Source organism: Gorilla gorilla, chromosome 19, assembly GCF_029281585.2.
Source record: "Gorilla gorilla gorilla isolate KB3781 chromosome 19, NHGRI_mGorGor1-v2.1_pri, whole genome shotgun sequence".
NCBI lineage: Eukaryota > Metazoa > Chordata > Mammalia > Primates > Hominidae > Gorilla > Gorilla gorilla.
Genome location: NC_073243.2, coordinates 42,376,481 through 42,400,611, shown reverse-complemented (window position 1 = coordinate 42,400,611; position 24,131 = coordinate 42,376,481).

Sequence of the window (24,131 nt, the reverse complement as noted above, 5' to 3'; positions counted from 1 at the left end):
TATGGAGATTTTCACAAGGCTCTGTCCATCTACACAAAAGGCTTAGCTGGAACCCTCTTATTGCCTTAAAAGCCTTATAATGGCAAGAACTGTGTTTGTCACACATTTATTTTACATATGAACCCTGGTGTAGTCACATAATAGATGTTTAAATTTTTTTTTAATTAATTCAATTTCTCAGCTCAAATCCTTGAACTATACTCATAATAGCTGGTAAAATTGTAAAATTAAGCAGACTTTATGGAAAGCAATCAAAATGCATATGGTAAAAGCTCTTAAAATACTTTAAGAAGATAAACAAAAAATGTATGTTCAAGAAAATTCCTAGCAGCATTATCTTCTAATAGTTAAAAACACCTGGAAATTCACTAAATGGGTCATTAATAAAGAATTGGCTAAAGTATAGAACATCCATATAATGGAATATTATACAGTTGCTAAAAGTCATGTTTGTAAATAATTTAATTTTTTTTAAAATATGACTTCTTGTAAAGAAATGAAGGCTAAAAAATTACATAAACAGTACAAACTCAATTATAAAATATATACAGATAGAAATGTAAAAAGAAAACAGTAGAAGAAATTAAATAAACATGCTACTAAATTTATTGTGGTACTAGTGTAAAAATAAGCAGGCGGATATATAGAACAGAATAGAGAGTCTGCAGGTAGATATTTGTATATTTAAAAAATTAATATGTGGGAACACTAACATCTAAAATTGGTGATTGGAAGCATAAGTCAGTTCATAAATAGTATTAGAAAAATAGTTATCTAACTATGAATAAAATTCAAGTTAAATCCCCACCTCATACCCTATACCATATAAATTCCAACCATACTAAACATTAAAAGGCTAAAAATGTTATTTAAGCACATGAGAAATGAGGAGTTTACAATTTGAGCTTGAAGGGCTTTCTGAGCATAACTCCCAGCAGAAGCCATAAAAGGAGAGATCGATAGACTTGACTACATTTAAACATTTAAAATGTATGTCTCTGTGAAATAAACACAATTTTTAAAATAGCAAACTACAAAAAATAATTTTGAATTATAACTGTCAAAGTTTAATATATTATTAAGAATACTATAAAAACCTTAAGAGAAAAATGTTACAAGAACATACAGAAAGTGATTAACAGAAAAACAAACAAACAACAAACAAAAACCTCCAACAGACAAAACGACAAAGATTTAAAACTTTCAGCTCCAACCATGATAGGGTAGATGAGTATCAAATCACCCTCCAGTTACGATGAATTATAAAACTGAATAAATATATATTAACTACTGTTTTCAGTCATTAGATATCATATGGCATAGAGCTGTAATACTTGATAGAAGGGAAACACCTGGGAGTCTTGCCTGAAGGTTCTTTCCTAACAAGGAAGGGCAATCACCCAAACCCAGAGCAAAGATCTCATTAAGATTCAGATCATCATTCGGGAAAAAACAGAGATCAAATTTTGAAACAGCCAAGGTGCCTGCAACTTCTGGGGCAAGATATTGGAGGTGAGAGAGTTATGCAGAGAACAATCTGACCATAAGAGTAACTTTGAGTTTTTAGATGAATACTAATGCACTGGTTGAGATGCCATGAGTCCTGAAAAAGAAGCTACAGAGATTGTGAGTTAAGCACAGACTTTGGAGGTTATACTCATTGGAAAAAATTGGAATTTTAAACAGCTAGGGTAGAGTCATTTCACTAAATTATCTGGCCATTCAGTTGCAATCTCAATAAAATCATGCCTTAGCAGTATGATTGTAGAAGCTTAGAAGGTTACTCTAACTGCAAAGTAAATGCTATTCTACACTCAGCCTAATAAAGCCTAAAAAATATACCTTCACAGGATAAAACTGATCTGCCAATAAACTAGCTGGCTTACAGAAAGATGCTCAATAGTTGATATGGTTTGGCTGTGTCTCCATGCAAATCTCACCTTGAATTGTAATAATCCCCACGTGTCAAGGGCAGGGTCAGGCTGAGACAATTGAATCATGGGAGGAGTTTCCCCATACTGTTCTCATGGTAGTGAATAAGTGTGATGAGATCTGATGGTTTTATAAATGGGAGTTTCCCTGTACAACCTCCCTGTTTGCCTGCCACCATGTAAGATGTCCCTTTGTTCTTCCTGCATCTTCTGCCATGATTATTGAGGGCTCCCCAGTCATGTGGAACTATGAGTTCATTAAATCTCTTTCCTTTATAAATTACCCAGTCTTGGGTATGTCTTCATTAGCAGCATGAGAACAGACTAATACAATATTCTAGAGAACAACAACCAAAATCTAGACTCAACAGTAATATCCACAATGTGCAAGCATGCAATCAAAACTGTTACTAAATAAGAAGAAAAGAAGGAAAAATGTGACCATAATAAGAAGAAAATGATCAATAGAAACACTCAGATACAGCACAGACGTTAAGACAGCTATTATGAATGTAAAGTATGCAGATGGAAAATCTCTGCAAAAGAAAAAATAAAACAAACTATAAAAAAGAGCTAGATGAACATTGTAATTCTGAAAGATATAATAACTGAAAAGAAAAATGCCCTGGATGGGTATAACAGCAGATTGAACCCTGCTGAAGAAAAGATGAGTGAACTTGAAGGCGGGGCAATGAGAGCAATCCAAATAAAAGTACAGAAAATAAAAATAAACAAAACTTCAGTGACCTGTAGTACAATGAGCTACATACCTATAATTAGAATCCCATAAGAAGAGAAGGGAAAAATTGGGGAAGAAAAAATACTAGAAAATATCACAGGCAAATTCTTCACAAATATAATGAAGACTATAAACCTTCATATCTAAATAGTTCAGTGAACCCCCACGGATAATGGACCCAATGAAAACTGCACCTAGACATATCATAGTCAAATTGCTAAGAATAAAAATAAGGAGAAAAATATTAAAAGCAGCCAAAGTAGGAAAAATCATGAAATATATTAAATATAATTTTACATATAGGTGCACAACAATAATGATTACTAATTTCTCTCAGAAGTAAGGCAAACCAGTATATAAAATCCCATCTTCAAAACCCTGAAAGGGAAAAGTTCAATATTAAGTTAAAAAATATTTTACAAGATTGAAAGAAAATAAAGACACTTTAAAATAAATCAGGCCGTGCGCGGTGGCTCAAGCCTGTAATCTCAGCACTTTAGGAGGCCAAGACAGGCGGATCACTTGAGGTCAGGAGTTCAACACCAGCCTTGCCAACATTGGGAAACCCTGTCTCTTCTATAAAAATTAGCCAGGAGGGGTGGCAGGTGCCTGTAAACCCAGCTACTTGGGAGGCTGAGACGGGAGAATTGCTTGAACTCTGGAGGTGGAGGTTGCAGTGAGCTGAGATTGTGCCATTGCACCCCAGCCTGGGCTATAAGAGCGAAACTCCATCTCAAAAATAAAAAAAAAATTAAAAAAATAAGTTCAAATAATTCAGATAAAATTCAAGAGAGTTTCTTAAAAGCAGAATTACTCTACAGGAAATGATAAAGAAAGATCTTCAAGCTCATAGAAAATGACAGCAGTAAAATACTCAGATATATGTAGAAAGAAACAAATTGCACATAAATGGTATATGTAAATATAGAAGACTTAAACTTTAAAAAATTCTTCAAAAGACAATTGACTGTTTAAAGCAAACAAAAAATGTATAGCAGGGCCTATAATCTATGAAGAATAAAAATATATAACAGCAATAAGACTAAAAATAAGTAAAAATAAACCAAAGAATAGTGTTGCAAAGTTCTTATACTATAAGGGAAATGGTATAATATTAATTCAAATTACACTGTGAATAGTTAAAGATGCATTTTGCAATTCCTAGAGCAAGCACACACACACACACACACACACACACACAAAAGAGTGTAATAAAAGAGACAACAGAGGAAACAAAATGGAATAATAAAAAATAATTGATAAATCAAGAGAGAAGGAGACGGGGAATGAATTAAAAAGACAGACTGGACAAATAACAAATAAATAGCAAAATGATATTAATTACTGTTACTTAAATACAATCATATCAATGATTTTGTAAATGGATAAAGGTTTTCAGTTAGAAGGGAGAGATTTTGAGGCTGAATAAATTCTGTCTATATAATGTTTATAACAGGTGTACTTTAATTACAAAGATACAGATTAAAAGTAAAAGATTTGAAAAAATATACCATGCAAACACAAATCATAAGAAAACTGGAGTGCTACATTAATATCAGCTAATACATACTTCAAGACAAAGGTTATTTTTTAGAAACAAAGATAGAGGCTAAGAAGACATCAAAATCCTGAATGTGGCTGCACCTAATAACAAAGCTTCAAAATATATTAAAAAACTGACAGAGCTAAAGGGAGAAATAGGCACATCCACAACATTCACTGGAGATATTTAACACTACTTTGTCAGTAATTGCTAGAACAAGTAGACAAAACACAAACAAACAAAAAACACCATAATAGTATTTGAATAACACTGCTAAAAAAATTGACCTAACTAATACCTATAGACCACTAATAACTGCATAATACACATTTTTTATGAACTTGTTTCTTTCCATGAACATTTATTTTTTTAAAATGTTCATGTAATATTCACAGATTGACCAAATTCATAATAATAAAATAATACCCAATAAATGGCAAAGGATTGAAATCATACAGAGTATGTGTCTTATCTCAATATAATTAAATTGGAAATCCGTATAAAAAGTCTGAATAATCTCCAAATACATGAAAATTAAACAACATACTTATAATCTTGGGTCAAAACAAAATCTCAAGGGAAATGCCAAAATATGTTAAAATAAATAATAATGAAAACATAACTTCTCAAAATGAATGGGTTGTAACTAACAAATTGATTACATAAAAATTCATATCAAAATGCATATATTAGAAAAGAAGATTTAAAATCAACCATCTCAGCTTTCATGTTAACAAGGAAGAAAAAGACAAGCAAATTGAAGCATAAGTAAGAGTGAAATAATAAAGTAGTAAGTAATACTAAGTACTAATAATAAAGTAGTAAGTAGTAAGAGAAGAAACAACATGGAAAATAAAGAAAATAAAACAAAAATTGACTGTTTAAAAAGATTAATAAAATTGACAAGCGCTAGATAGCAGAGAGAGAGACAGAAAAAGAGAGAAAGAGAGGAATGAAAAAGATCATTGCCACTCGTCATCCATAAATTAAAAAGATAATTAAGAGGTTATAGAAAAGTTATGCCACTAAATTTGCAATTTTAGATAAAAAATAAATTTCATTGAAAAAAAACACGTCCCAAAACAGACACAATAAAATATGCAAGGAGAAATAAGAAATCTAAATACCCTATATCTGTTACAGCAATTGAATTTGTAAGACAAAAAAACTTCACAAATAAGACTTCACACCGGGCTGGCTTCCATGATGAATTGTAAACATCTGTTTTTTAAAGAAATGATATAATTTTACATATACCCTCTTCAGAAAATTGTGAAGGGAATAGCTCCCAACTTATGTAATGAGGTCGGCATAACACTGATATTGAAACCAGACAAATATATTTCAAGAAATGTGAAGATACAGATGTAAGAATCCACAACAATATAGTAGCAAATTGAGTCTTGCAATGTATAACAAAAATAATGCATTAAGACTCAGAAGGATTTCTCTCAGCAATATAAATTTGATCTAACATGTAAAATTCAATCAGCTTTTTAACATATTAAAAGAAAAATAAAATTTGATCATCTTCATAACTCTAAATTCACTACCCATTTATGATTTCTTTTTGAGTAAGCAAACTAGATAAAGAAAGTGTATTAGTCCATTCTCACACTGCTATAAAGAACTGCCCAAGACTGGGTAATTTATGAAGGAAAGAAGTTTAATTGACTCAGTATTGCAGGGCTGGAGAGGCCTCAGAAAACTTACAGTCATGGCAGAAGGGGAAGAAAACACGTTCTTCTTCACATGGCAGCAGGAGAGAGAAATGAGTGCCCAGCAAAGGAGGAAGCCCCTTATAAAACCATCAAATCTCATGAGAACTAATTCACTACCGCAAGAACAAGAAGGGGGAAACCACCCTGTGATTCAATTATCACCACCTGGTCCTTCCCACAACATGTGGAGATTATGGGAACTACAATTCAAGATGAGATTTGGGTGGGGACACAGCCAAACCATATCAGAAGAGTAACTTCAAAAGCCAATAAAGGGGTCTACAATAAATGTTATAGCTAACATCACATTTATTCATAAATAACTAAAGATTGTTTTCTCTAAGATTGGGAATAAGATAGGAATAAAGTCTTCACTATTTCTACTCACAATTGCACTGAAGATTCTGAAGTCCATAAAACAAGAAAAACAAACTGCATTAGTAAGAAGAAGTAAAACTTTTTACTCATAGGCAATATGCTTGTACAGGTAAAAAATCTTAAGGATTATACAAAAGAAAACAAAGTTTGCTAGAACTAAGAAGTGAGTCTAGTATTTATATGGGTTATAAGGCCAATATACAAAAATAAAATGTATTTTATAAACAAGTGAGGAACAAGTGACAATAAAATAAGTAATTTCATTTTAAAAACCTAAATACACAGGAAAAAATGAAAAAGCATAGGAACTGACATAGTGTGGTAACTAAAAATATTACTAAGAGAATTTAAAGACTTAATTAAATAGAGGAATAAAGTATGTTCATGCACTGGAAGACTCAAGACTGTTTAGATGGTAATTCATGTCTAACTCATCTATATTTCAAAAAGTCCCCAATCAAAATTTCAGCAAACTTTTTGTTTTTCTAGAAACTGGCTGGCTAATTGTAAGCTCATGCTGGAAAGTTGAAAGATCTAGAATAGTCAAAATAATATTGAAAAAAAAAGAAACAAGTTGGACGACTTTTTCTATCTGATTAAGTCAGGCAGGTCTTTATATTAAGTTAGGTCTTTAAGATTTAATGTAAAGCTACAGAAATTAAGACAGTGTGGTAATGGTGAAAGTAGACGGTAAATGATAAAGTAGAAATAAATCATTGCAACAGTAGACAGAGTCCCAAAATGGACCCACCCATGTATGTTAAGGTAGCCATCCTTCAAGACGGCCTCTAATGATCCCCACCCCCTGTATTCACAACTGTCTGTAGTCCCTTCTCACACCACATAAAGATTGGTTCATGTGAGTAATGGAATATGGCATACTTTGTCTGCCATGTCAACTTCTGTTTAAATCATTTAGTGATTTTTTAAAGTTCGTGTACATTTTAGCTTAGAATATCACTTGTCACTTGTTTTCTTTCCATAGTTTCTGTTTACTATTTACTGTTTCCCTTTAATTCTTTGAACATATCCTAATAGCTGCTTTGAGGTTTTTGTCTGCTAAATTCATTACCTGGACTCACTCAGAGTCAGTTTCTACTGATTTCTATTTTTCTCCCTGGAGAATGGACCACCCCTTCATGTTTCTTCATATATCTGGTAATTTTTTGTATTGAAAATTGGACTTGGTGGATAATAAATGTACAATTATACAATCTATTTTGTTATTGTGAGGTTTGACTTTTTTTTATTTTAGTAAGTAATAAACTTTCCCTAAACTGCAAAATCTGTCTCCCCTGTAATATGTAGACACTAATGATTCTGCTTAATACTTGGGGGGTGGTGTGTGGGGGCATTTGAGTTCAATAAAGATCTTCCCAGCAACTGTATTGCTCGGCAGTCAGCCAATTATTTGGGCAGAGGCTATGTTCAGACACATCAAGCCTGTGAGGCCCTACCTTCTGCTGCCTGAACTGTGTGTGGGTTGTGAATTACAACTATCTAAATTGTGTGTGGGTTGAGGAATGCCGCAAATAGAAAAGTTTTCTGCAAATGTACCCCATTCCCCTGTGCGAGAATTGCTTGAAATGGAACCAGAAACTACCAAATTTAGCCCGGCTGTGAGAACTTACGAAGGGAAGGTCAGAGTCACCATAGAAGTAGCAGGACAGGAGAAATTTAAAGGTGCTGGTCGAAGTAACAGGATTGCCAAATCTGCAGCAGCAAGAAGAGCCCTCCGAAGCCTCAAAGCTAATCAACCTCAGGTTCCTAACAGCTGAAACCCCTTTTTAAAATTCAAAAAAAAAAAAGGGGGGGGGGGGAATTACTTAAATTGGAAGGGATGACTTAAAGTTGATATTGAGCTAAATGCGTTGAAGGCAGAATTTAAAGTTTGTTTGATAACAAGATAGCTAACAGAATAAAACATTTAGCATATGTATGCAATTTTGGAACTAATTGTAGTTTTAGTTTTTGCACAAACACAATCTTGTCTTCTTTCCTCACTTCTGCTTTGTTTAAATCACAAGAGTGCTTTAATGATGACATTTAGCAGGTGTTCAGAATAATTGACAGAGTTTTTTTTGTTGTTGTTTTTCGTTGTTGTTGTTTTTGAGTTTAATTTATGTCAGCTTTGCTTAGTGTTAGAAGGCCATGGAGCTTAAACCTCCAGCAGTCCCTAGGATGACGTAGATTATTCTCCATCTCTCCATGTGTGAAGTAGTGCCAGTCCTGCATTAGTTGATAAGAATAGAATGATAGAATAGAATGAATAGAATGATAAGGTTTTCGAGAAGAGAAGTGCACCAATGTTGTCTTTTCTTTCCACGTTATACTGTGTAAGGTGATGTTCATGGTCGCTGTTGCACCCGACAGTAAGGGATAGATACTTAATGAACATTGGCTGGCGTGTTGGTTAATCACATTTTAGTTTTCTGATGCCACATAATCTTGCATAAAAAAGATTCTTGCCTTAACAGTAAAACCTTCATGGATATTCTTTAATCTCTGATCTTTTTGGAAAAATGTTTTACATTCCCTTCATTTTATTATGCATTAGACGTTGAGACATCGTGATACTTACAACTCACCAGTATAGTTGTAACTTATTACAGGATCATACTAAAATTTCTGTCATGTATACTGAAGACATTTTAAAAACCAGAATATGTAGTCTATGGATATTTTTTATCATCATAAAAATGATCTTTGGCTAAATACCCCATTTTACTACAGACCTCCTGCTACGTAATTCCACTGATGGAAATGTTTTGTGGCAAATAATTTTGCCTTCTAGGCTGTTGCTCTAACAAAATAAACCTTAGACATACCACACCTAAAATATGCTGCAGATTTTATAATTGATTGGTTACTTATTTAAAGAAGCAAAACAGAGCACCTTTACCCTTAGCTTCCTCACATAAATTTCTTACTGTACTTTTCATAATGTTGCATTCCTATTTCACCTACCAAGCCATGCTGTTAATGCCATGAAAGTTTAACATTTGTGATAAACTGCTGTAATTTTGATACATCTGTGATTTAGGTCATTAATTTAGATAAACTAGCTTATTGTTTCTGTGTTTGGGAAAGGAAAAAAAGACTTTTTTAGGCATTTGCCTAAGTTTCTTTAATTAGACTTGTAGGCACTCTTCACTTAAATACCTCAGTTCTTGTTTTCTTTTGCATGCATTTTTCCCGTTTGGTGCTATGTTTACGTATTATGCTTGAAATTTTAATTTTTTTTGTACTGTAACTATAATTCCTCTTAGTTTACCTTTTTAAAAGTTGTGGGTCAGTCTTGCACTCCCTTCAACATACCAGTAGAGGTTTGCTGCGATTTGCCCCGTTAATTATGCTTGAAGTTTAAGAAAGCTGGGCAGAGGTGTTTCATATTTCCCAGCACATGATTCTGAAGTTGAAGCTTCATGGAATGCTGCATGTATGTGTATGTGACATTTGAATACTGTCCTTCCTGCTTTATCTGCATCATCCACCCACAGAGAAATGCCTCTGTGCGAGTGCACCCACAGAAAACTGTCAGCTCTGCTTTCTAAGGAACCCTGAGTGAGGGGTATATTACGCTTCTCCAGTGTTTTTTGTTGTCTCCAATCTTAAAATTAAATTGAGATCTAAATTATTAAATGAGTTTTTGAGCAAATTAGTTTAGATTACTTGTTTTACAAATATTTCATTCTGATTTGGAACCTTAGATATCTACTTGATTTTTTAAAAAACCTTAATGTAAGATATGGCCAGTTAAAACAAAATAATTCTTGAATTATGTAACTATACAGGTGTACAGTGAACAAGTAAGGTTGGATGTGAATTTTACTGTGAGGGTTATTTGTGATCAAGTTTAATCACAAATCTCTTAATATTTATAAACTACCTGATGCCAGGAGCTTAGGGCTTTGCATTGTGTCTAATGCATCCATCCCAGTGTTACGGGATTCTCTTGATTCCTGGCACCAAAATCAGATTGTTTTCACAGTTATGATTCCCAGTGGGAGAAAAATGCCTCAATATATTTGTAACCTTAAGAAGAGTATTTTTTTTATTAGTACTAAGATGTTCAGACTTATAGACATGATTAGGTCATGCATTCTCAGGGGTTCAAATTTCCTTCTACCATTCAAAATGTTTTATCAACAGCAAACTTTAGCTCTTTCACTTTTTGTTGGAGAAAAATAGTGGATTTTAATTTGACTCACAGTTTGAAGCATTCTACGATCCCCTGGTTACTAAGTTAAAAAATTTTTAAAGTACAGGTTAGACATATGAAATGGTTATGAACGCTTTTGTGCTGCTGATTCTTAATGCTGTAAAGTTTTCTTCTGTTTAGCTTGTTGAAATGTTTTGCATCTGTCAATTAAGAAAAAAAATCACTCTATGTTGCCCCACTTTACAACCCTTATGCCATTCTTCTGTTCCTGTGATTGCAATGTGAGACTGAATGTAATATGGAAAACCTACTAGCGGGGTGTGGTTGTGCTCTGAGCACATGTGTAAAGGACTGTGGAGGTGTATCCTGAAAAAGCAACTGCAGAAATACCTTGTGATGATTGTGTGCGAGTTAGTTGACATGAATCTTCATTTGTAAATTTTTTAAAATATACTTTCCGCAGTCCTAACTACGTTGCGTTTTATACTAGCTTTTTCCCTTCCATTCTGTTCATGTAGCACAGATGAGCATTGCACTTTGTACCATGCTTTACCTCATTTCAAGAAAATATGCTTAACAGAGAGAATAAAAATGTGGTTTGGCCTTGCTGCTGTTTTGACTTATGGAATTTGAAAAAGATAATTATAATGCCTGCAATGTGTCGTATACTCACACAACTTAAATAGGTCATTTTTGTGTGTGGCATTTTCACTGTTTGTGATATGAAAAAGATTTGTTAACTGAACTCTTAATTATGTTTTTAAAATGTTTGTTACGTTTCTTTTCCTTTTTCTTTTATATTACGTGAAGTGATGAAATTTAGAACGACCTCTAACACTCCTGTAATTGTCTCTTAAAATACTGATATTTTTATTTGTTAATAATACTTTGCCCTCAGAAAGATTCTAATACCCTGCCTTGACAACGTGAAACTTGAGGCTGCTTTGGTTCATGAATCCAGGTGTTCACCTGGCAGTCAGCTCCTTCAGTCGCTCCCTGGAGGCAGGTGGCGACTGCAGAGGATCACTGGAATCCAGAATGAACGCAGTTCATGCACAAAGCCCCATTGATTTAAAATATTGGATCTTGCTCTGTCAGGGTGTCTAATTCCTTTACACAAAATTTAAGCCACAAAACTGAGACCTTGATACCATTTTTTAACTGCATCTGAAATTATGTTGAGTCCTTAACCCGTTTGCGTTATCTGCAAAAGAGAAACTCATGCCATGTTTATTACCTATATGGTTATTTTAATTACATTTGAATAATTATATTTTTCCAACCACTGATTACTTTTCAGGAATTTAATTATTTCCAGATAAATTTCTTTATTTTATATTGTACATGAAAAGTTTTAAAACTATGTTTAATACCAAGACTATTAAAATGATTTTAAAAGTTGTTGGAGATGCCAACAGCAATATCTAGAAAATTTGCAATGAGACCACTGTATTTTCCACTAGCAGTGAAAATGACTTTTCACAACTAACTTGTAAATATATTTTAATCATTACTTGTTTTTTTTCTAGTCCATTTTTTTTTGGATATCAACCACAGACAATTTAAATTCTATAGATGTACTAAGAATTCACTGCAGCAGCAGGTTATGTAGCAAAAATGCAAAGGTGAACAGGAAGTAAATTTCTGGCTTTTCTGCTGTAAATAGTAAAGGAAAATTACTAAAATCAAGTAAAACTAATGCATATAATTTGATTGACAATAAAATATTTACCATCACATGCTGCAGCCGTTTTTTAAGGAACATGATGTCATTCATTCATACAGTAATCATGCTGCAGAAATTTGCAATCTGCACTTTATGGATCACAATTACCTTGAGTTGTTTTTTTGTAATAATTGTAGCCAAGTAAATCTCCAATAAAGTTATCGTCTGTTAAAAAAAAAAAAAGTAGGCAAAAGACATGAACAGACACTTCTCAAAAAAAGACATGAAAGCTCAGTGTCACTGATCATTAGAGAAATGCAAATTGAAACCACAATGAGATACCATCTCACACCAGTCAAAATAGTTATTATTAAAAAGTCAAAAACTAACAGATGTGGGCAAGGTTGCAGAGAAAAAGGAATGATTATACACGGCTGGTGGGAGGGTAAATTAGTTCAACCACTGTGAAAAGCAATATGGTGATCCCTCAAAGAGCTAACAGCAGAAGTACCATAACACCCAGCAATCCCATTACTGCGTATATACCCAGAGGAATATTGATCATTCTACCGTAAAGACACACGCATGTGAATGTTCATTGCAGCACTGTTCACAATAGCAAAGACATGGAACCAACCTAAATGCCCAACAATGATGACTGGATAAAGAAAATGTGGTACATATACACCATGGAACATTATGTAGCAATAAAAAAGAATGAGGTTATGTCTTTTGCAGGAACATGGGTAGAACTAGAGGCTATCATCCTTAACAAACTAATGTAGGAACAGAAAACCAAACACCACATGTTCTTACATGTAAGTGTAAGCTAAATGATGAGAACTTAGGAACACAAAGAAGGAAACAACCAACACTGGGGTCTACTTGAAGGGGAAGGATGAGAGGAGGGAGAGGAACAGAAAAGATAACTGTTGGGTACTGGACTTAATACCTGGGTAATGTAATAATATGTACTACAAACCCCCATGGCATGAGTTTATTTATGTAACAAACCTTCACATGTACCCCCAAACCTAAAACAAAAATTAAAAAAATAAAGAGAAAACAAACTGAGTCACTTCCAAATCTTTATGAATCCCAAGTTTACATCTCTAGCTAAATCTCTCCTCTAAAATCCAGATATAATTGATATTTAATATCTTTAATTGGACAGGACCTAAATCCAAGATAAACAAAAGGAATCTCATTTTTTTCCTAAGCTTGCTTTTCTCCTGATTTCTTATTCTTGGAAAATGGTATCAAGACTCACCCAGTTACCCAATCCAAAAGCCTGAGATGCTTCCTTTAGTCTTCTCTCTTTATCATTTCTTATTTATTATTGGTTACCAGTTATATACATTCTTATGTATTCTTTTTTCCTGATACTCTCCAACTCTATCACTTCCTTCCCAATGCTAGGACTATTGTCTCATTCAGAATTTTCTTCATCTCTTTTTTTTTTTTTTTTTTTTGAGACAGAGTCTCGCTCTGTCGCCCAGGCTGAAATGCAGTGGCGTGATCTTGGCTCGCTGCAACCTCTGCCTCCCTGGCTCAAGCGATTCTTCTGCCTCAGCCTCTCGAGAAGCTGGGACTACAGGTGCATGCCACCACACCCGGCTAATTTTTGTATTTTTAGTAGTGACCGGGTTTTGCCATACTGGCCAGGCTGGTCTCAAACTTCTGAGCTCGTGATCCGCCCACCTCGACCTCTCAAAGTGCTGGGATTACAGGCATGAGCCACCGCGCCCAGAATTTCTTCATCTCTTGATTGGAATACTCAACAGCTCTCTAACTGGTCTCACTAACTTCAGTTTCTTATACCTTACTAATTTTTAAATTAAGTAATGCTTTACATACACATAGATCTTAAATTCATAAATCATTAAGTGTATAGTTAGATCAGTTTTGACAAATACATGCACTCAGATATCTGTCATCTCTAGCAAGAAAAAAAACCAGAAAAACATTTCCATTACTCTAAAGAGTTTCTTATACCTCTTCCCAGTGAATTATCCCACCACCAGAAACAAGCACTGATCTGATTTCTATTATAATAGATGTTTGTCGTGGTTTAGAACTTCGTAAAAAAGAAATAACATACTATATACTTTTTTCTGTCTGACTTATTTTACTTGGCATTATGTCTTTAAGCATCATTCATCATGTTGTGTTCATCAGCACTTCTTTTTTGTTTGTTTGAGCAGTCTTCCATTGAAAGGACACACTATAATATGTTCATCCAAACTCTTTAAATGAACATCTAGACAATTTCCAGGGGTTTTTGTGTTATTATAAATAGTATTAACAAAGCTAATATGGGCATTCTTCTATAAGACTTTTTGTTGATATAGGTTTTCTTTTTTGGAGAGGAGACAAAGATCTAAGATTGAAATTGCTGGGTCATACACTGGATTTTCATTTACTTTTTAAAAAACTGCCAAAGAATTTTCCAGTATAGTTGCACACTTTATATTCCCATTTATAATGTATAAGAATTCCAGTTGCTTCATGGCCTCTTCGATATTAGGGGTTTTTTTGTTTTTGTTTTTTTTAGGTTAGCCATTCTATTAGAAGTGTCGTTTTTAAAGTGGATAAAGTGTTTTCCGTATTTCATTTGATATCCTCTATTGATTGTTTGCTGTGGCTCTTTGTGCTAAATTTTTTTAGTGGTTACATAGGAGACTTCAATACACATCTCTCACTTATTAGAGTAAAGCTTCAAAAATGTTCAAATATTCCACAAAAATATGAGAACCTTACTACAGTACACTTTCCACTAAAACCCACCCACCTTTTGTGTTCTTTGTCATATACTTCATTTTCATATATGTCACAAATACCGCATTGCATCTAAAAAGTTTAAAGTGAGTAGTCTTTAAAGCTTATCATTGGTATATAAAGATATGAATACTTTTGTAAAGCTTCTTTCTATTTTGCAACATTTCAGTCTTCCTGGTACTCTTTCTTTCTTTCTGCAGAAGCAGGTTTCTACCTGGTATCATTTCTGTTCAGCCAAATAACTTCTTTCGACTTTTCTTGAAATTCGAGTCTGCTGGAAATAAATTCTTTTGATTTTTGTCTTTCTGAAAATGTCTTTTTTCTTTATATTTGAAGAATTTTTAATTAGAAATAGAGTGTATGTCTACAGTTTTTTTCTTTCATCACTTTAAATATTAAACATATTCTTCCATTGACCATTAGCCTCCACTTTTTTTAAAATTTTTTATTTCCATAGGTTACTGGGGAACAGGTGGTGTTTGGTTACATGAGTAAGTCCTTTAGTGGTGATTCGTGAGATTTTGGTTCACCCATCATCTGAGCAGTATACATGGCACCCTATTTGTAGTCTTTTATCCCTCACCCCCTTCCCACCTTTTCCCCCGAGTCCCCAAAGTCCACTGTATCATCCTCATGCCTTTGCAGCCTCATAGGTTAGCTCCCACTTATGAGTGAGAACATATGATATTTGGTTCTCCATTCCTGAGTTACTTCACTTAGAATAATGGTCTCCAATCTCATCCAGGTTGTTGCAAATGCCATTAAATCTTTCCTTTTTATGGCTGAGTAGTATTCCATTGTGTGTGTGTGTGTGTGTGTATATATACACATATATGTACATATATACACATATATGTGTATATATACACATATATACACATATATGTGTATATATACACACATATCACATGTGTATATATGTATATATATACATACATATCACACGTGTATATATGTGTATATATACATACATATACATATATACACATATATACATATATACACATATACATATATGTATATATATACACACACATATCTCACAGTTTTTTTAATCCACTCATTGATTGATGGACATTTGGGTTGGTTCCATATTTTTACAACTGTGAATTGTGCTGCTATAAACATGTATGTGCAAGTATCTTTTTCGTATAGTGACTTATTTTCTTCTGGGTAGTTACCCAGTAGTGGGATTGCTGGATCAAATGGTAGTTCTACTTTTAGTTCTTTAAGGAATCTCCACACTGTTTTCCATAGTGGTTGGACTAGTTTACACACCTATCAGCAGTGTAGAAGTGTCCCCTGTTCCCTGTTCACCACATCCACACCAACATCTACTGTTTTTTGTTTTTTTGAGTATGGTCATTCTTGCAGGAGTAAGGTGGTATCACACTGTGGTTTTGATTTGCATTTCCTAATCATTAGTGATGTTGAGCATTTTTTCATATGTTTCTTGGCCATTTGTATATCTTCTTTTGAGAATTGTCTATTCATGTCCTTAGCCCACTTTTTGTTGGGATTGTTTTTTCTTGCTGATTTGTTTGAGTTTATAGTAGATTCTGGATGTTAGTCCTCTGTCAGATGTATAGATTGTGAAGATTTTCTCCCACTCTGTGGGTTGCGTGTTTACTCTGCTGACTGTTCCTTTTACTGTTAGTGTAATTAAGTCTCAGCTATTTATCTTTGTTTTTATTGCGTTTGCTTTTGGGTTCTTGGTCATAAAATCCTTGCCTAAGCCAATGTCTAGAAGGGTTTTTCCAATGTTATCTTCTAGAATGTTTATAGTTTCAGGTCTTAGATTTAAGTCCTTAATCCATCTTGAGTTGATTTTTGCATAAGATGGGAGATGAGGATCCAGTTTCATTCTCCTACATGTAGTTAGCCAATTATCGTAGCACCATTTGTTAAAAAGGGTGTCTTTTTCCCCACTTCATGTTTTTGTTTGTTTTGTTGAAGATCAGTTGGCTGTAAGTATTTGGGTTTATTTCTGGGTTCTCTATTCTGTTCCATTAGTCTATGTGCCTATTTTTATACCACAACCATGCTGTTTTGGTGACTATGGCCTTATAGTACAGTTTAAAATCACGTAATGTGATGCCTCCAGGTTTGTACTTTTTGCTTAGTCTTGCTTTAGCCTTCATTGTTTTTGACAAGAAGCCAGCACTCATTCTTGCCAATTCTCTATGTGAAGTATCTCTTTTCTCTGACTGCTTTCAATTTTTATAGTATAATCTAATAGAGAAATTGCTAAATGAGAGATATTTTTATTTTTCCATTTTTAGTTCAAATTTGCAAATATTTCAGCACTCATTTTCTCAGAGGTACGATTTTTTGTTCCCATTTAAGGGCTTTCTTTTGACAAACATGCTAGCGAAAAATTATCAAATAATTTGTCTCTATTATATTTTGGATATAGGTAATAGAAGATCATATGCTTTCTCATTTTGTTATCTTGCAATGGAAAATATAAATTTATCCAATTATATATAGGCATTCCAACAAAAGAACCTTCCCCAAAACTAAGATAATATAAAATGCAACTATGAAATTTTGAAACTAAATCTTGAGCCCTGTTTTAACTCTCAATATTTAATAAATTTAGGCCCCCCCATTTTGTAGTGATAAATTTCCTGTTTTTGTTTGCTTCTTTGAAAACATTTGATACTCCATTGTTGAATATATTGATTAAAGAATTCCCAATTATTTTGAATTAAATCCAACCAAAATGCAGAAAACTTTGTAAATACCATTGTAAAATAGGTGTATGGGTACTGCTTTCAATTTTTTTCTTTATCTTTGGTTTTCAACCATTTAACTATTATGTGCCTAGGTTTGTTTTTCTTTGCATCTCTCATACATGTAATTCACTAAGATTCTTGGATCTGGGGTTTGACATATTTTATGAATTTTAGAAAATTCTCAGACATTATCTCAAAATATGTTTTTCTGTCTACTTTCTTTCACTTTTCTTCTGGAACTCCAAGGCCAAGTATGTCAGATTATTCAATATTATCTCAAACATCTTGGATGTTCTGTTCTGTTTCTTATGATATTCCCTCTTGTATTTGATTTTATAATTATTATTGACGAGTCTTTATCTTTGTTAAATCTTCAGATTACCTAATCCAGTCGGCTGTATAGTCCCTTGAAGAAATTCCTCATTTCTATTTTTTTTTTATTTTAAGTTCTAGGGTACATGTGCGCAACGTACAGGTTTGTTACATATGAATACATGTGCCATGTTGGTGTCCTGCACCCATTAACTCGTCATTTACATTAGGTATATCTCCTAATGCTATCCCTCCCCCATCCCCCCACCCCATGACAGGCCCCAGTGTGTGATGTTCCCCTTCCTGTGTCCAAGCGTTCTCATTGCTCAATTCCTACCTGTGAGTGAGAACATGCAGTGTTTGGTTTTTTGTCCTTGTGATAGTTTGCTGAGAATGATGGTTTCCAGCTTCATCCATGTCCCTACAAAGGACATGAACTCATCCTTTTTTATGGCAACATAGTATTCCCTGGTGTATATGTGCCACATTTTCTTAATCCAGTCTATCATTTGGACATTTGGGTTGGTTCCAAGTCTTTGCTATTGTGAATAGTGCCACAATAAACATACATGTGCATGTGTCTTTATAGCAGCATGATTTATAATCCTTTGGGTATTGGTAATGGGATTGCTGGGTCAAATGGTGTTTCTAGTTCTAGATCCCTGAGGAATCGGCACACTGTCTTCCACAATGGTTGAACTAGTTTACGTCCCACCAACAGTGTAAAAATGTTCCTGTTTCTCCACATCCTCTCCAGCACCGGTTGTTTCCTGACTTTTTAATGATTGCCATTCTAACTGGTGTGAGATGGTATCTTATTGTGGTTTTGATTTGCATTTCTCTGATGGCCAGTGATGATGAGCATTCTTTCATGTGTCTGTTGGCTGCATCAATGTCTTCTTTTCAGAAGTGTCTGCTCATAATCCTTTGCCCACTTTTTGATGGGGTTGTTTGTTTTTTTCTTGTAAATTTGTTTGAGTTCTTTGTAGATTCTGGATATTAGCCGTTTGTCAGATGGGTAGATTGCAAAAATTTTCTTCCATTCTGTAGGTTGCCTGTTCACTCTGATGGTAGTTTCATTTGCTGTGCAGAAGCTCTTTAGTTTAATTAGATCCCATTTGTCAATTTTGGCTTTTGTTGCCATTGCTTTTGGTGTTTTAGACATAAAGTCCTTGCCCATGCCTATGTCCTGAATGGTAATGCCTAAGTTTTCTTCTAGGGTTTTTATGGTTTTAGGTCTAACATTTAAGTCTTTAATCCATCTTGAATTAATTTTTGTATAAGGTGTAAGGAAGGGATCCAGTTTCAGCTTTCTACGTATGGCTAGCCAGTTTTCCCACCATCATTTATTAAATAGGGAATCCTTTCCCCATTTCTTGTTTTTGTCAGGTTTGTCAAAGATCAGATGATTGTAGATGTGTGGTATTATTTCTGAGGGCTCTGTTCTGTTCCATTCGTCTATATCTCTGTTTTGGTACCAGTAGCCTACTGTTTTGGTTACTATAGCCTTGCAGTATAGTTTGAAGTCAGGTAGTGTGATGCCTCCAGCTTTGTACTTTTGGCTTAGGATTGTCTTGGCAATGCAGACCCTTTTTTGGTTGCATATGAACTTTAGTTTTTTCCAATTCTGTGAAGAAAGTCAATGGTAGCTTGATGGGGATGGCATTGAATCTATAAATTACCTTAGCAGTATGGCCATTTTCACGATATTGATTCTTCCTACCCATGAGCATGGAATGTTCTTCCATTTGTTTGTGTCCTCTTTTATTTTGTTGAGCAGTGGTTTGTAGTTCTCCTTGAAGAGATCCTTCACATCCCTTGTAAGTTGGATTCCTAGGTATTTTGTTCTCTTTGAAGCAATTGTGAATGGGAGTTTACTCATGATTTGGCTCTCTGTTTGTCTATTATTAGTGTATAAGGATGCTTGTGATTTTTGCACATTGATTTTGTATCCTGAGACTTTGCTGAAGTTGCTTATCAGTTTAAGGAGATTTGGGGCTGAGACGATGGGGTTTTCTAAATATACAATCATTTCATCTGCAAACAGGGACAATTTGACTTCCTCTTTTCCTAATTGAATACCCTTTATTTCTTTCTCCTGCCTGATTGCCCTGGCCAGAATTTCCAACACTATGTTGAATAGGAGTGGTGAGAGAGGGCATCCCTGTCTTGTGCCAGTTTTCAAAGGGAATGCTTCCAGTTTTTGTCCATTCAGTATGATATTGGTTGTGGGTTTGTCATAAATAGCTCTTATGATTTTGAGATACGTCCCATCAATACCTAATTTACTGAGAGTTTTTAGCATGAAGGGCTGTTGAATTTTGTCAAAGTCCTTTTCTGCATCTATTGAGATAATCATGTGGTTTTTGTCTTTGGTTCTGTTTATATGCTGGATTACGTTTATTGATTTTTCTATGTTGAACCAGCCTTGCATCCCAGGGATGAAGCCCACTTGATCATGGTGGATAAGCTTCTTGATGTGCTGCTGGATTCAGTTTGCCAGTATTTTATTGAGGATTTTTGCATCGATGTTCATCAGAGATATTGGTCTAAAATTCTCTTTTTTTGTTATGTCTGTCAGGCTTTGGTATCAGGATGATGCTGGCCTCATAAAATGAGTTAGGGAGGATTCCCTCTTTTTCTATTGATTGGAATAGTTTCAGAAGAAATGGTACAAGCTCCTCCTTGTACCTCTGATAGAATTTGGCTGTGAATCCATCTGGTCCTGGAGTTTTTTTGGTTGGTAGGCTATTAATTATTGCCACGATTTCAGAGCCTGCTATTGGTCTATTCAGGGATTCAACTTCTTCCTGGTTTAGTCTTGGGAGGGTGTATGTGTCCAGGAATTTATCCATTTCTTCTAGATTTTCTAGTTTATTTGCATAGAGGTGTTTATAGTATTCTCTGATGGTAGTTTGTATTTCTGTGGGATCAGTGGTGATATCCCCTTTATCATTTTTTATTGTGTCTATTTACTTCTTTATTAGTCTCGCTAGTGTTCTATCAATTTCGTTGATGTTTTCAAAAAACCAGCTCCTGGATTCATTGATTTTTTGAAGGGTTTTTTATGTCTCTATCTCCTTCAGTTCTGCTCTGATCTTAGTTATTTCTTGCCTTCTGCTAGCTTTGGAATGTGTTTGCTCTTGCTTCTCTAGTTCTTTTAATTGTGATGTTAGGGTGTCAATTTTAGATCTTTCCTGCTTTCTCTTGTGGGCATTTAGTGCTATAAATTTCCCTCTACACACTGCTTTAAGTGTGTCCCAGAGATTCTGGTATGTTGTGTCTTTGTTCTCATTGGTTTCAAAAAACATCTTTATTTCTGCCTTCATTTCGTTATGTACCCAGTGGTCATTCATGAGCAGGTTGTTCATTTTCCATGTAGTTGAGCGGTTTTGAGTGAGTTTCTTAATCCTGAGTTCTAGTTTGATTGCACTGTGGTCTGAGAGACAGTTTGTTATAATTTCTGTTCTTTTCCATTTGCTGAGGAGTGCTTTACTTCCAACTATGTGGTCAATTTTGGAATAATTGTGATGTGGTGCTGAGAAGAATGTATAAGGAAATTCCTCATTTCTTATATTATCTGTTCATTTCTGGGATTTCCACTTCAATTTTTTTTATACTTACCATGTATTTGCTGAAATTTCTTCACCCATGAGGGTCAGTCACCTTTTTGTCTAGGTAGTTTAACATATTTATGATAGTTATGATAATTTCAACATTGAGGCCATCTCTGGATCTGGTACCATTGACTCTTTCCTTCATTTTCAATGGATCATTTTGTTTTCTTGGTTGTTTTTGTGTCTTGTGACTTTTTATTAACCACCACAAATATGTAAAAACAGCATGGTCTAATGCAGTTATATTTATGTACAGAAAAGGGCACATTTCTGTTTCTTTCAGGTCATTAGTATTGAGGTTTGAGTCAATCTAGTTGTGTTTAGTTTGAGTATGAGTTTTTGCTTAAGTTACATTCAGTTCACTTCAGGTTTCAAAATATTTGAGGTTGGGATCATTACTTTAGCAGGGTTTGGGCTCTTAATGCCTAAAGGGTTTGCCTAAGTTCCCCTGCCCTAACTTTAAACTTCAGCAAACTCCATACTTCTGTATCTCAGGGCTTCTCTCTCAGCTCTCTTATCCCTTCTCTGGAGTCAAGGGGTCTCTGCCTCAATCAGCAGGCATCCCCTGGGTAGTTGCTTTTAAGTCTCTTGCTCTTCCTAAGGATAGAGGAGACCTCGTGAGCCCATACCTGAATGGGTCTTGCTCTGCTGCTCTGCCCTTTCCCCAATGGTAGATCATCTTTGCCTGATATTCAGTGTAAGGTTTTGAGTATGAGAATATTTCTCTGTTTTTGTGCTTCACTCTCAAAGTACAGCAGAAACACTGCTTGCACTTCAGAGGAGATTGTTCTGAATAGTTCTGCCCCGATCACAATCTTTCACATGAGGATATTTGAAGACTTGTGTAAAACACCTTATAGGGTAGGCGTGGACTCCTCTTTTGTCTGGGGTTCTCAAGGATCCTAAGCTCTAATACTCAGTTCACACTCAGCCTCCAAAAGTTCATTAAAATTCAGCTATTTTTTTCTTACCCACATCCATGAATGTGTTTTCCTCCTCTCTCTGTTCTGCCAAAGATGAAAATAGCCATGGTTCCCATCTCTCTTAGGAGGGACTTGACCCCTCTTGGATTTTAGTTCATTAGATTACTTTACAATCTTAACTTCCTGGCAGGGTTAAAATGACAATGGTTTTGTAAATCATCTGGCTTTTTAATGACTTTCTACATGCTAAATAGAGATTAACTCTCTCTAAATGTTTAAAATAATTCTCACACTCTTGTCAAAGTGATCATCTAAAATCCTACCATAAAGGTTTTCTGCTGGAATCTTCTTCATTCACTTATTTGCAGGGAAATTCTTAATCCTTTTTCAAAACTACAGTCACTTATCACTTTTTCTAGAATGTATAACTAGGGATTGCTCAATATCACCATGATTGACATCTGGGGCCAGAAAATTCTTTGTCATGGAGCTTTTTCTTTGCATTGTGGGATGTTTAGCAACAACTCCGATCTCTATTGCTAGATGTTAGTTTCATATTATATCACCTCTCTAATTGTGACAATTAAAAATGTCTCCAGACATTCTAAAGTGTTGAGAACCATTGCTGTAACTTGATCTCTTTTCTGGGCTTAGGATGAGGGGTTGCTTTTGTTAGTTTTGGTCTCATATTATCCTGTGTCCACCTGTTATATTTTCACTTATTATATTTTCTTGTATTTTTCTGTCCTTCTCTCTCTCTCTCTCTCTCTCACTCTCTCTCTCCCCCACACACACACACTCACAGACACACACATGCACACACACACTTGTGCCTGTTTAGAATCCTCTACTGCACTGAGAAGGGTGAATGCTAAGAAGTAGAAAGGTGGGAAGGGAGTTGATCACTGTGATGATGCAAATAATTTGTAAAATCTGAAAAGGAACTATTAGTGTTTGCATTAGAAAAGGGAAAGATACAGGGGAAGGGGTGTGTGTGTGTGTGTGTGTGTGTGTGTGTGATGGCACGGAAGTGCCATTGAGAGTGGATACCCATCCTCGAAAAAAAAATGAGTTGGAGACAGAGAATTGGGAGAGATTCGTGGGGAAATGGTTGTGAAGAAAATAAAATTTGGCAATTGAAGCAATAATGTCAGGAAATTAGAGAGATCTAGTTGGGATTCTTGTTGCATTTTGCCATATAGTATACAATTATTTAACATTCTCCTCACACTACCTGAAAAATGTTCATCATTGTGGAGTTGGGTTTGCTTTTTAAGTTTACAAGACAAATGTCAAGTTCTGCCCTGAGGTAGACAAGATATTGATGACAGTCCGAGGTGGGAATGAGGTGTGTATAGTCCTTTGTTTTTGTTTGTTTTCTGTGGTTTCTTCCTGTTCCATTGTGAGCTGCTTGAGGGCCAGGCATATGTCTCATATAGAGCAGAGTTTATGGCACATAGTAGACTCACAATATCTGTTGTATAGGTACCTGGATGAGAATTACCTTCTCTATTAAGGGTGATTAAATGATCAGTGACCATTATTGCCTGAGCTTATGGAGAAAAGTAATAACCTGGCCATACAACCTGGGGAAAGGATATTCTGAGTATTTCTCATGCTCAG